The 12,063-nt window shown below is 37.8% G+C and overlaps 1 long non-coding RNA gene across 3 annotated transcripts in view; it reads left to right on the top strand.

Moving 5' to 3' along the window:
- The window catches only part of LOC110257515, a 268,751-nt gene that overhangs the window by 142,305 nt on the left and 114,383 nt on the right, over nucleotides 1-12,063 (top strand). The window contains exon 3 of one of the 3 annotated variants that reach the window (XR_002340242.1): nucleotides 427-2,358. The exons of 1 other annotated variant lie outside the window; for it this stretch is intronic. This is a non-coding gene — a long non-coding RNA (uncharacterized LOC110257515). Of the gene's footprint in view, nucleotides 1-419; nucleotides 2,359-12,063 lie in introns of those variants that run through there. One more of the 3 variants, XR_002340241.1, reaches the window with a different exon arrangement.

Genomic DNA, 12,063 nt, shown 5'->3' with positions numbered 1-12,063 from the left:
CCATGTATTTCTTAATACATATTTAATTTCCAACTATGATCTTGTAGGAGTCTAAAAAAATTTCGAAATTTTAAAAGTCCTTTCAGTTTTGCCTTTGAGGAAAGGCAAAGTAAAGTGGTTCTGAGGTGGGAAAGTATGTTTTAATATAAAGAAAAGATGGAAAATTGTTGATATTGGTCACAAAGTTGTTCTATGGGATGCTGAATGAGATTAAACATGTTTTAAAATCCTTTGATAATTTTTAAAAAATATGTTTTATACTTGGAAACATGAGCACATTATCCTTCTACCCTAGAAGTTCTCAGTGTGGTCCAGGGATGCTTGGGAGCCTTGTGAAACTGCAGTAGAAACTACAAGGCCAAAACTCTTGCCATAGTAACACAAGATTTTATTTGCTTTTTGTTCTCTTCTCTCATGAGTTTCCAGAGATGGCATGGCATGAAATGATATAGCAAATGGAACGCAAGAGCAGACCCAATGATCCAGCCATCTTCTATATAACCAGAAATTAAAGAGACGTGTGAAAATATAAAACATTGCCACTGTTTTGCTGTTTTTTCATTTTGGAAAATGTAGTTATTTTAATAAATACATTATTTCAATAGCATATAATAGTTTTATTATTAATTATTCTAGATACATGAGTAAAGAAATTCTTTTAAATTTTCTAAGCTTTAATTCCCAGTATAGTTAAGTATGGGTATATATTATATGCATAAACAGAGCTCTTTGGGCTTCTCATTACTTTTTAAAGGCGTGAAGCGGACCCGAGATCAAAAAGCTCTAGGACCACTATTTTACATTTCTACAAATACTCTACCACACTTCTAGGATAAGGTTGACTCTAGTACTTATTTGGTAATTCCAACTCCAAGAACTTAGCTTTCAACTTTTCAAAAATAAAGAACTCTACAGAGTTCTTGATTTTTGCATCTCAAAGTCTTGTATAATAGTTAATTTGGTAACATGAGAAAGTAGAAGCTTAATAAGCAGTGTTTGCCCTCTTTGTTTTCAAAGAAGTTAACTCAGTAAGCAATCAAAATTGGATTCATTCCTAGCAATTCAATATTCCTTTCATTCCACCAAATATACGTGACTGTAAGGAAGTATTACTTAGCTAATAGTTTCCTTTATTCTTTATAGAGATTTGAATGTATCTTGGCTATCCAGCTAATAATAATTTAATAGTAGATTTCATGGTCATACAACTTATTACTGAGTAGATGTCCTTCTGACATCAATTTCCATTTACTCTGATGTTTATTGATGTCACATATGACTCCAGTTCAACCTAATGGCTAAGAATAGACTGGATCAAATGGGTCAGGTTTGCCATTTGCATGTGTGAGACAATGCTCTGTATTCAAAATGAATGTTACTTATAGCACAAGAATAAATGTGCTGCTTCCCAGGAAGATGGAAGGGAAATGAGTTCTACTTTTCAGGAATGCCTGTGTTGCTGGTCCACTGAGCAAAGAGATGATGCGTCTTTGCTTAATAGTCCCTTTCCTCCTGTGTTATATCTTAGTACCACTCTTTCCAGAATGTAAATAGGAAACCCAAGAAGTTGTGCAGATGTGATACGTTTTAGGTCCATACAAGAGAGCTGCTGAAGATACCCAGGTGGCAGGTACTCATGTGGGCAGAGAGAGAGCTCTGTTAAAAAGCATGTTAAAGCCATTAGAGGAACTGAGCTTACCAATAGAGACTCTGCGGAGAAACAGAAACAGGTCAAGGGCAGACTCCACACAATATTTTAGTTTAAGGCATGGCAAGTTGTGGGAGCATTGCATGTTTATCACATGATGGTGAACTCCTTTGGGGCGAGGGCTTGCATAATTTCTAGTATATCTTGAATGTAAAATGAATGAATGCCCCAAACCATTAGATCATAGCAAAACAAAGAAGATATTGTTATATGGCAATTAAGGAAATAGTTTGAAAAACTAAGGATGGGAAATGGGTAAGAGCATTCAACATTATTCCTTGCTTTTGAGAAGTGATGCAGAGTGAGCACTGCTAACAATAAAGAAAGAGTAGTAAAGAACAAATCGATTGTAAGGAACGTAGGTATGACTATATGGTAAATACAGATTGCTCTTTTGGGAATTTTGATGGGACGGTGTAGAGAGAGGCCGTAGCAATTTGAGTGTGTAATAGGCTTTTGAATTTTTAGAGTAAAAGATGTAACAACGTTTTCTGTTACAATTTAAAAAATTAGGAATCCCAAAGGAAATAGGATGGAATGGGATGATGTACATCAAAGTATTTTTCTTTTTTGTCTTTTTTAGGGCTGCATCCATGGCATATGGAAGTTCCCAAGCTAGGGGTTGAATTGGAGCTGCAGCTGCTGGCCTACACCACAGCCACAGCAACGTGGAATCCGAACCACATCTGTGACCTAAGCCACAGTGCATGGCGGCATTGGATCCTTAACCCACTAAGCAAGGCCAGGGATTGAACCTGTGTCCTCATGGATGCTAGTCAGATTTGTTTCCACTGAGTCACGACAGGAACTCCCCATCAAAGTATTTTTAAACCTCTATAATCACAAAAATTTGAAGCTCAAAATTTTAAAGAGGAATACAATAATTTACAGGTGCTATGAACCTTTTTATGATTAGGAGATAGGTTTTCCTAATTTTCTGTTCTCAGCCATAGAGACAACTCATGCTAAATTAGGGCAATTCAAGAAGTAAACAGAGTCAGCCTCAGCCACACACAGATCTCATCTGAGTTATCACTCCCCCTTTGTGAAGTTTCCTACCATTTCTGTTCATAAGCAAGGAAATAGATTCTAGCTCTTCTCTATGTCTTTCCTTTCTTCCATCACTTTTAAGTTTTTAGAAAGTTTTAAGTGTGTGTAGTGGGGAAGCAACTAACTGAGATAGTTTTTTCTGCCTGTATTCTTAATTGCAAACATCTCCTACAATTTGGGGAGTTTTGGAAGGAGGAGAAGAGCAAGGAGAAAATTATTAAAAAATAAGAGAAGAAAGAGTTGCACACTTCACTTCTTCATTTTACTCACTTTTGTGGTTCCCCAGTACCACAGAATGCTCAGAATATCCATGACTATTAATATTATTTGGTTTATTAGATGCCAGGTAGAGTTAACCACAACAGATCTGAATCGACTAAGATGTACTGTCCTCTCTCACATTGCACAGAAAATGCATGTATTGTTTTTCTAGGATTCTCAAGCCCTTTGAAATCACCAAGGATATCTTTAATTGTACAGGAAGAACTTGCAAGTCATAAATTATTTGTCCTTTATATAATATATGTTTATTTATATAACATATATAATGGGATCATTTCTTGCTTTAACTATTTATTGCCTAGCACAGTTCTGAGCAAAGAGGTAAAGTCAGACGAGTCAGACAGGTTATGCAGATAAAACATACTTTCTCAGGTGAAGCCACAAAATATTATGGCTGATAATTAGCTGAAACCCTCATTTTTGAAAACACATGCTGCTCTACATTATATATATTTTTACCTAGTACTTTTGACAATTTTTGTACTTAAATATAACATTTACATGTATCCCCACCACATTTATCTTGTTCAATCAAGTTGGCCTGTGAACACTTTTTCTTTTCCTATCCTTTTTTGGCCACCAAGCAGTGTGCGGAAGTTCCCGGGCCAGGAATTGAACCCACAGTGACACAAGCCCCTATGGTGGTAATGCCAGATCCTTAACCCACTACAGCACGAGGGAATTCCCTTTTCTTTTATTTTTTATTTCTAGTCTATCATTTAATATGTGAGTTATTCAAAACAGCTCATCGCTATGTCCTCACCCCAAATAATGATGAGAGGGACAACAGAGCCTAGTACAGGACCTAGAAAACATTTGGATGGTTGGCATGAATCCTCTTAACAGTCTTAGCTTATGACCATTCCAGCAGGTAAGAATCCCCAAAATTATACCATCACCTTACTGCTTATTCACAAGTTAAGTATCAGTAACTTAGATTCACTCTCCCAGCACTAGCCTCCCAGGCATGTTAGGCTCAGGGTATAGGGTAGCCCTGGCACAAATAAATCTTTGCATCAGTGGTTAGAGTCTAGGAAAAAGGATGTGAAAGCATACAAATGATGGGGGAGTGGGGGAAAATGTGTTATCTAAGCTCTGCCAATCATCAGTTTCTAGAAGGTGACTATGATAATGCGATTTATAATAAGAAATATATATTTGGTCTTTTTCCTCGTTTCTAGCACAGAATTTCTTAGGAATTTCCTAAGTGGCGTGAAAGATAATTTTGTTGCATTAATGAGGGGACATCTGACACCAAACATGGGGGCTGGCTTTCAGGGGAACCGACACAGTGAGTGGAGGGTTGGAACTTTCAGTCCTACCCCGCTTCGTGGGGAACAGAGAGGGTCTAGAGGTTGAATTGATCACCAGTGGGCAGTGATTTGATCAATTACACCTGTGTAATGAAGCATCCATAAAACCCCAAAAGGACTAGGTTTGGAGAGCTTTTGGGTTGATGAACACATGCAGTGGCTACAACAGTGGTGCCTGGAGAGGGCTTGGAAGCTTCACTCTGTCCCTAGTCCTTGTCCCGTGCACTCTTCCATCTGGCTGTTCCTCAGTTGTATCCTTTTACAACAAGTCAGTTATCTAGTAAGTGAAGTGTTCCTCTGAGTTCTGTGAGGTGCTCTAGCAAGTTAATTGAACCCAAGGACGGGAGTCTTGGGAAACTCTGCTCCACAGTCATTCAGTCAGACCAACTGGCATCTGAAGTCAGAGGAGGAGGTCCTGACAACATCCAATCTGCAGCCAGTTTTCAGAAGTAACAACTTGGGCTTTAAATTGGTGTCTGAAGTGGGGGGTAGGGGAGCAGTCTTGTAGAATTGAGCCCTCAGCTAGTGACTCTGATATTATCCCTGGGCAGATAGTGTCAGAATGGAGCAAATTCTTAAACACCCTGCTATTGCCTGAGAATTGCTTGTTCGTGGTGTGGGACCTCTGCACCCCCCCCAAGCTGAAATTGGTTTCAGAACACCAGAAGAGTGACAATTTTGAAAATCACCCAATGTGGCTCTCTCTATAAGGGTGCTTCCCTACCCATGGGTGAAGAAGTTGGCATCCCATTTTATGATTTTTTTTTAAGCCACTCTCTCTGTTCTCCATATTGTGAAATTTATTTTTAGGCTCTTCCTTGCACTCAGCATTCGAGACCCATGCATACTGGTTGATCTCAGAGTGAATTTTCACAGTTCCACCTCCACCCAGCATGTTAGAAATGGTAATTTATCTCTGTACAGTTTCCAGTTCGGGTTTTACTCTCAGACGTTGCCTTCAGCTTTCTCTCTTCACCATATACTATGGGGTAGTGTCAGCACATGCCAGCACCACCCCTGGAAACCTCACCTGTTTTAGGTACTTGATTTTTGTTTTTGTTTGCTTTTTAGAACTGCACCTGCAGCATATGGAAGTTCTCAGGCTAGAGGTGGAATTGGGGCTGTAGCTGCTGGCTTGTACCATGGCTACAGGAATACCAGATCCAAGCCCCATACGTGACCTATACCACAGCTTGTGGTAATGCAAGATCCTTAACACACTGAGTGAGGCTAGGGATTGAATCCACATCCTCATGGACACTTCTTTGGGTTCTTAACCTGCTGAGCCACATCATGAATTCCTGCCTTAGATACTTGGGATCTCTGCTTATCTAGAACAAGAGTGGGCAGGGGTGCTCAGGGAAGAAACTCAGGTGAAGAGAAGTCTGGAAACTGCCTCATAAGAAACTGCACACACTCCAGGAGATTGAGGGAGTCACAGTGGTAGTCTTTTTCTAATAAAAACAATACAAGGGAGTTCCCATTGTGGCACAGTGGTAACTAGGATCCATGAGGATGCAGGTTTGATCCCTGGCCTCATTCAGTGGGTTAAGGATCCGGCGTTGCTGTGAGCCGTGGTATCGGTCACAGATGTGACTTGGATCCTGCATTGCTGTGGCTGTGGTATAGGCTGGCAGCTATAGCTCTGATTGGATCCCTAGCCTGGGAACCTCCATATGCTGCAGGAGCAGCCCTAAAAAGCAAAAACCAAACCCAAAAACAATATGAAAATATTAGAAATCTAGATAACAGCTTTAAATTTAGACATCCCAGTGGCAATATGAGAGGCTTACACTCTTGTCTTCCAACTTCATGGAGAGAGTTTGGAAGAATATGAAAGAACCATGTCAACCATGGTTGATACTGGGCAATTTTCTTGGAGGAAAAATCCAAAGAATTATTAAAATGAAAAATTCATTTAGGAAAGTTTGGGAGTTCTCTCTAGGCTGAAATTTGGTCCCAGATTTCAGATCTCAGTCTGTAGATCAATTATTTCCCTTGTGATAGGTCACTTGCTCTTCTCTGAGTCACTGATGTTCAGTCAATAAAACTGAATTTTAAAGTGTTCTTTTTTCAGTCTACACAAGGGTTTTTGGAGTGTTAGAGCTGTTGTGCTGTTACTCCAATAAAATTGCATAGTCAGCTGCCATTTGGAATAATTAGCTGTAGATTGTTGTTTTAGTCCTGCAAATCTTGGGCTTCTCGACCTAAACCATGTCAAATTATGAAGCTATAGTCACCCAAGAGTCTCAATCAGAATTTTATCCTTTGACATATTCATTATGACAGTTTTCAGATTTACAATTTGAAGTCCTAATTACTGTAAATACCTATGTACTTGACAGTTTCTCATCTTTGATGGACGCAAAGAACCAAAACTGAGCCAAAGGGATTTTTTCCTTCAAGATCGATGGCTCTACTGCTGTGCATAGGAAAACAGGGGCAATAAATTATTGCAGCCAAAGAAAGTGTATTGAATCTGTTTCTTTTTAGTTTTTTTTTTTTATTGTTCCAACTTGATCTGACCACCTTCCATGTTTTCAAGGCCATATTTAACAGTCATGTTTGCCATATTTGCTGTTGTTGTTACCCCTTCTTGTCCATAATATAATACAAATGATTATAATTTAACTGTTAATAAACTAACAGTACAGCCAAATACTAGGAGTATTTCAGATTTTTTTCTGTTAATGCTTTAATTCAAATAATCATGCTGTCTTATAGATAGAAGTAGGCTTAGAAATCTTCTATTTCTAACTAATCACTTTACACATAAGTATACTGAGGCCTACATGTTAAAAGTAATTAAGTAACTTTATTATTACTATTATTATTATTTATTATCATTGTTTCAAAGTAAATTAATAAGAGGCACAACTTAAATGCTTCTTCTGAACTTTTGACTGATTATCTTTCCACTCCCATACACTGATTATCTTTTTTTTTTTCAAATGGATATATTAAAAAAAAATAAGAGTTCCCGCTGTGGCTCAGCGGTAATGAACCCAACTAGTATCCATGAGGATGTGGGTTCGACCCCTGGGCTCACTCAGTAGGTTAAGGATCCAGCGTTGCTGTGAGCTGTGGTGTATGTAAGTTGCAGACCAGGCTCAGATCCTGCATTGCTGTGGCTGTGGTCAAGGCCAGCAGCTGTAGCTTTGATTCGACCCCTACCTTGGGGACTTCCATATGCCACACGTGCAGCTCTCAAAAGCAAAGAAAAAGAAAAAAGAAAAAAGGAGCTATTTATCAGCTTCAAGTTCTCCATTACTAACTTAGGAACAAAAGCTTAATTTAATCATTAAAGTTTATGAAATTTTTGTCAAAACATTTTAACAGTGTTTCGTTTTTACTACTTGAAAATACAATTTATATATTATTTTGAAGATGGACTAGCACAGGCATTATAAATAATCTCCTATGTATGTGACTATACCAGCAATTCCTTAAAAAAATATATATGTTACATATATATGCATATGCTTATCTTTCAAGAAGGTCATCCTTGTATAAAAATAAAATTCTAAAATTTAGTATACTTTAAAACTAAAAGGAGTGTGCTCATTAAAAGAAATCCTGTACTTGGGATGTTGAATGTCTAAATGGGTTGATGAAACAACTGGAAAAACTGGGAAGGAGTTTTGTTTCCTTTTGTTTTCTTTCAAGGGCAGGTGGAAAATGAGGTATGAAGTTAAAGCTACATTTCTTGGTTTCCTAGTCAAAGATCTTGAAATCACACGTTGATATAATTTTAATACTGTGTATCATTCCCATCATTTAGAGTCTTTTCAGGAGGTGTTTCCTCCTGTCTGCATCTGTTAACATGTTCATGCAGCCTGTCATCAGAGAAGAAATTTTCCCTGGCGGCCATGACCTAATTTCAAGGTTCTAGCAGACAAACACAGGCAACTGACAGCCTAGGTTTTCCTATCCAGCATATTGATCACCCACTTTTTTAGCAAGCAGCCACGATAAAAGGAAGCCTATGAAGAGTTTTCTAGCCTTTCTGAAATCAGGCTCATTGTACCACTGTAGACCTCAGATTTTCCTTGCATAATTTCTATTTTGTAAATATCTCACCAAAGATTCTGCCTGGTGTTTGACTTGAACATATGCTATGCATAGTGGAAAGTGACTGGATTTTGGAAGATGCCAGAGTTTGCTAGCATTTTGCCTGGGCAGGACTCTTTGTTGATGACTTTTTATTTTCATTTCATTTCCTTTCATACTTGTTCCTATAATCCAAGGAAAGATATTTCTTCTAAGAGCAGAAGTAAATGCTTATACAGCGACAAATGAAACATTGCACTATTCTGTTTTCTGATCACATGCATTGTGAGTGACAGAATAAGAGAAATCTTATTGAATTAGCATTCAAAAACATATTACTTGTGTTGGCAGAAAATGTCTGTGTTTGAAAATATTATAGAATTTATTGTATGTGGAAACCTTTGGGCTTTTCTGAAATACTTTTCTACTTTATTTCTTGGTTAATATTATTAAATGTTTAGTTTTTTTCTGCATGTAAAGATTATGAGAAGTAAAAGGGACTGTTCTTTCCATAAGGAAATATTTTTCTTAGGTTCATTTTATTGACTTTTGACTTGCTTTGTTTGTTTTGATGGCATGATTTTTGGCCAAAACATTTTTTTTTTTCTCTTTAAAATAGTCTTAGGTTACTAGGGCTCTCCAAAAGGGAGTTTAATAAAAACATATCAGCATTTTTAACTATCAAGTTGAAGATTTCATTTCTCTTTGAGAGTTTTTTTTTTTTTTTTTTTAATTTTTGCTTTTTAGGGCCCCATCCATGGCATATGGAGGTTCCCAGACTAGGGGTCCAATCGGAGCTGCAGCCACCAGCCTATGCCACAGCCACAGCAGCACAGGATCTGAGCCGCTCTGCGACCTTCACCACAGCTCATGGAAATGCCAGATCTACTGAGCAGGGCCAGGGATCGAACCTGCATCCTCATGGATACTAGTTGGATTTGTTTCTGCTGCACCCCAACAGAAACTCCACCTTTGAGAGTTTAGCTAAAGGTCAGTGATAAAAGTGATGGAAAGCAAAGGACAATTCTGAGAAGTTGTGTATTTTTTTTCTCTTTGTATGTCGGGTTTATTTTTGGCTTTGCATTTTTTTTTTCTTAGAGGCATTCGCAGAGGGAAATAAAGACTAGGACTCATCCCACAGGGCTGATACGAAGAGAGAGATCAGATTAAAAACAAGGGAGGTGAATTATCTGTTGGTATTCCAGACACTGAAAGTTATCTAAAGACACGAATAAGATAAAAGACTGGGTATATGCAAGGATAGATTTCTTAAAGACCACCAGCTAAAGTTTGTGACGTTCATTCTTCTATCCCATAGGACAGTCATATTTTACCATTTTATACATAAATAAAAATGACTTCCAGGCTTATTTGATTACAGACTAAATTACTCTGTCACAGGATGACAAGCAATGACAAATAGTTTCCCTGTAATGAAAAGTCTGACAGACCTTGTATTCTCAGCAAGACATGGGAAGAGGAAACCAGGCAGATTTTCCTTTCATTCATACTATTTTACATGTGGATGAGTGTACTGTCATTCTCTATTATGGCATTAGGTCACCTGGAAGGTCTTATGTTTGGTAGGGCAATGTTAAGTTTCAGGGTAATTTTTCTGACTAGCAGCCCAAGGCTAATGTAGCAAAGTTTAAAAGATCAATTAAATTACAGGAAAGACTGTATAACAAAACTGTGTTTTGCCCACTTGTCAACATGGGTAGAGACATTCATATTCTAAGAAGAGCAATGACAGAATTCCATTTTCAGACTCCAGATTTTTAACAGAGGCAGTAAAAGTCATCAAGATGATGAGTTTTGCTTCTTTATTAGTTTTTATGAAAAAACGTGGCAGTCTTTTCTGTCCATTGCAGATACTCTACCACCACATGCATTCTATGTATTAGCTCAACTTTCTGGGCACCCTTTCTAAATACAGCTTACTGCTGGAGATAAAGTGGACAGTGTGAGGATTGCAAGGCCATGGGACAAAGTTCTTGGAGGTAAAGGACTATCTTACTCATATTTGCGCTCTCCTGTTTGCCATATAAAAGTGAACTAATGAATATATAAAGCTGTGAGTTAATAGATACATTGCTCTGGAGAGGAAGATAAGAGAACTGAATTCTTCTTGTGCGCTTCAAGTGACAGTCACCATTAAGTAGTTGAACTTGAGTAGCTGGAAAGTGAGGGGATTGAGGATGAAGAAAGGGTATTTTTACTGTACTTAAATAGGAGATGCCATTATGTAATGTTTTCAGTTTAGACTCAAAAAAGGAAATGACTTTTTCTGCAAAAAAGGAAAATGTAAATCTGTTTCCTTCTTCACCATATGCCACACCAAAAAAAAAAAAAAAAAAAAAAAAAAATCGCAGATGTCAAAGAGAACACAGGCTGGAGGAAGCCAAAAAACCAGAGTTCTTTTCCTTTTCCAGCTCAACAATAAATCACAATTCCATATTTAATAAGCATATTAGAAAGGAGGAAAGGTTTTGTAAGATACACGTTTTAAGTAAACTTTACGTATAAGTACATGCATCTCCAGACCTTAAATCTGCCCTTACCCCCTGGACTTTGAACACATTGTTTCATTTGTCTGGAAGTTTGATTCTCCAGCCTTTCTGCTGTTCTAATTTTCCCATTAGAACTCACCTCCAGAATCCTTCCCTGCTTTCCTGGAGCTCTCTTCCCACATCCTCTAGCAGCATATTGTATATGCCTTTCTTTCATCTTTCATATGCTTTTACTCCAAATGGAATTTGAGTATCTTGAGGCATAAATTATGTCTTATTTGTAATAGCTGCTCCCGGTTCTGGCACACCACTTGACACATCTAGATAATGAACAAATGTTTATTAAATAGATATGTTTATTAAAGTGAAATCTGAAACTCAGTAAGAAGAATGTATGCTCAAAGAAACGAAGGTCTGATGCTGGCAAAGAGGACACAGCAGTCATTGGGTAAGTGACAAGTCTAGGAAAAGAAACTAGAACAGAAACAAACCCTTGATTCAATTATTATTATTATTATTTTTTAAGGGCTGCACCTGTGACATATGGAAGTGCCCAGGCCATGGGTGGAATTGGAGGCACAGCTGCTGGCCCATACCACAGCCACAGCAACTTGGGATCCAAGCCATGTCTGCGACCTACACCACAGCCCACAGCAATGCCAGATCCCTGACCCGCTGAAGGAGGCCAGGCATCGAACGTGCATCCTCATGAATACTAGTTAGATTGGTTTCTACTGTGCCACATTGGGAACTCCAATGCAATTAAATTTTAATTCAACTTAAAATTTTTCCAGTTTCCATCTGTGATTAACTTTTTAATTTGTGGGTATTTAGATGTGTATTTTAAGTCCTAAACTATTGGCTACTTTCTAATTATGTTGTATTAATTTTGAGCTTAATTCCACCAGTCAGAGAATATACCATTTTGATTCCATTCTTGGGAATTTATAGATACTTACTCTTTTCCCAGCAAATGGTCAGTTTTCTTCTATAGTTTCTCGAAAAGATTTTGCAGTGTGTTAAGTCTTTGGCTTTAAGATTCAATATGGTCAATGAGGTCAAAATTTTTATTACGGTATAAATTTATATTCTTATTGACTTTCTGGTCTGCTTGTTCTCTCAAGAGGTGAGAAAAGTGTGTTATCATGTT

The sequence above is a fragment of the Sus scrofa genome, chromosome 18 (genome assembly GCF_000003025.6).
Source record: "Sus scrofa isolate TJ Tabasco breed Duroc chromosome 18, Sscrofa11.1, whole genome shotgun sequence".
In the NCBI taxonomy this organism is placed as follows: domain Eukaryota; kingdom Metazoa; phylum Chordata; class Mammalia; order Artiodactyla; family Suidae; genus Sus; species Sus scrofa.
This window is presented reverse-complemented; position numbering and strand designations above follow the sequence as displayed.